This window comes from Mandrillus leucophaeus, unplaced genomic scaffold, assembly GCF_000951045.1.
Source record: "Mandrillus leucophaeus isolate KB7577 unplaced genomic scaffold, Mleu.le_1.0 Scaffold605, whole genome shotgun sequence".
Taxonomy (NCBI): Eukaryota; Metazoa; Chordata; class Mammalia; order Primates; family Cercopithecidae; genus Mandrillus; species Mandrillus leucophaeus.
Window position 1 is genome coordinate 1,118,481 of NW_012106531.1, and position 2,943 is coordinate 1,121,423.

The following is a 2,943-nucleotide window of genomic DNA, read 5'->3' on the forward strand; positions in this document are numbered from 1 at the left end:
GGCAGGATCTCCCCAGGGGGAAGTGGTTTACCTTCCAGTAAGACCAACAACCAGCTGATCAGTAACATCCAGTGTCCAACAAAGACAAGAGGTGAAGTCTGAAAGAGTCAAGGGAAGAAAATACATTTTAAATGGCTTTTACTCCACAGAAAAAGCAGTGAACAAGATCATGTTTTATGTGGATAAATTTGGCCCCTTTTAACATGAAAAATGGCCCGCCATGCAGCATAAACCCTCTTTTGTACCATTACTTTTAAAAATACCCCATTTATCTTTCATTATATTTTATTATTGCTACATTTTATTATAAACATTATGAAGAGAGTCATTCATAGAGGAACAGAGTCAAGAAAGCAACACTTACTCATGACAGACAGTGATGAAATGCTGATACCAACTGTGTGTGTGTGCATGTACATTTTCACATTTTTCTTTTTCTGCTTTCTCATGTTCTAGGTTAGATTTCCTTATGTTAAATTTCTATTGAGAAGCTTATTGTTTCTTTAGGACTCTTAGAGTTCTCTCCTCTCTAAGTCAAGTAATGTGCTAAGCATGGTGCCTGACACATTTATTTAAATTTTCTTCATCCGTTTGGCTTTCCATCATTCCATCTCATACGCACTCAGGTTCAAGTCAATAAAAATTTTGACAACGGCTACAAAGCACTAGCTCTTTCCACCTGCCACCTAACTTCCAGAGAACCTCAAAAAAAGTGATGGTCATCTCTGAGCTCCCTATAGTCCTGCAGGATTCAAAGATGGCACTCCTGAGTGTGCCATGTCCACATGGTCTATGAGTAGCTCCAACTTCTGCTGTTCTCTCAAGCCCAGGGATATTTCTTCTGACTCACAGGCTGCTTCACACCTTCCAGACGTCTCTTATTCTGCTCCAGAAATGTAGGGCTTTCCCAGGAGAATCCTGAGAATTGGCTCCTAATCTGTTCCCTACAAACCCCCACCATCACCATTGGTAGTTATTTACTGAATGCCTACTATGTTGTAGACATTGTGCTAAGCACCAAGAACATCATAAGACCTATTTCAGGCTCTCAAGGATATCACAGAACAGTGGGGGCACTTGTGAAATCAACAATTGTATGACAAGATTTGTTATGAAGGAGTATGCATCTAAATATGGGTGGGAAGGAGGTTAAAAGAATGGTTCCCAGAGAAGGTGACATTGAAGAGACAATGTATTGAAAGATTATATAGATTATATGGGAATTAGTCAACTAGAAGAGGAAGAAACAAGGAGGATGCTACAGGCAGCGAGATCAGTATGTGCAAAAGCATGGAGTAACCAAACAGTGGAGTTGGTTTGAGGAAATGTAAGAAACTCAGTATGACTGAATGAAGAGGACTTTAAGGAGTGGAGGGAGACGAGGATAACATGTAACAGGTTGATTGCATGACTTACGGGAAGTAATCATAGACAACTTTATTTTTCCCTACAAATGACCCTTCCGAATTTATTTAGTGTGGTACTTTTCTCCCGCTCATGAAACACGTAAATCTGAAATCATGATTTCATTGCCTACTCATTTCTAGTCAAAGGACGATCTTAAAGCCCTCTAAGTTTCCAATCATAATCCCTATTAGGAAATTAAAAAGTCTAGTCCAAGCTACTTTCAAAGACTTTAAAATTCATTGAAAGGTGGAACTTCTCTGCGCTTATCATGCTAAGGCCTGGTTAATAGCCGCCTGCCTCTGGCAACATGGGTGTGATTGACTTCAACTTTCTCTGCATCCCTCCTTCTCCCCCATTTATTAGTTACTGTTTCTGCACCAACCAGGATGAAAAAAGATATGGGAGAGAGAAATAAAAGGATAAACCAGTTCTAACATTGCCAGGTAGCACTGTACATTTGCTTTTCAGCATATAGTTAAAGCTGACTCTGTCTTATGGGGCATTTTCATGATTTCTCTGGATGTTTATGTTCCTGGGGATTCCTCACTCTGTTTTCTTAATTCAGACAGATGTAAGTCTATTCTTATCATCATTTACAAATCCTTCATCAGTCCTCAGAAATTCAGTGTTTACCTTGAGCTACTTGCCAGGGTCCCTCCAACCATGTAGGTGATCTTATTGGACAGAACCTGAGCCAGAGCCCACTGGCTAGTCCATGGGGCATATACATACAACCTTTGTTCCTACTCTGTGAGTGCAGGTCCAACCTGTCATCACTACCACTGCCCTAACACCACTAGTTAGTTTTCTCTGGGCGTGAGGGAGGCATCACCCCTCGGATATAGAGTATCTGAGATAGCTCATGAAAAACATCCTATTGTCAGTTGAATCATGCCCCCCCAAAAGATATGCTAAAGTCCTAATCCCAGTACCTCAGAATGTGACCTTATTTAGAAGTAGGATTATTGCAGATGCAATTACTTAAGATGATGTCATAGTAAAGTATGGTGGGCTGTTTTTCCAATATGAGTGGTGGAGGAAGAAGGAGAAAGAGAAGAAGATGATGATGAAGAAGAACAGAAGAAGAAGGAGAAAAAGAAGAAGAAAAGGAGGAGGAGGAGGAGGAAGAAGAAGAAAAGAAGGAGAAGGAGAAGGAGAGGAAGAGAAGCAGAAGAAGGAGGAGGAGGAGAAGAAAAAAGGAAGAAGAAGAAGAAGAAGGAGGAGGAGGAGGAAGAGGAGGAGGAGAGAGGGAGGGAGGATGGGGAGGGGGAGGAGGAGAAGGAGAAGGAGGAGAAGAAGAGGAAAAAGAAGGAGAGGAAGAGGAAGGAAGAGGAGAAGGAGAGAAACAAAGACAAAGGAAGGAAATTGGAATGATTCATCTCCAAGCCAAGGAATACCAAGGACTGCCATTCATCACCAGAAGCTGGGATACAGACATGGAACAGATTCTTCTTCAGAGCTCTCAGAAGGAACTAACCCTGCTAGCACTTTCGTTTCAGATTTGTAGAATCCAGAAATGTGAGAGAATAAATCTCT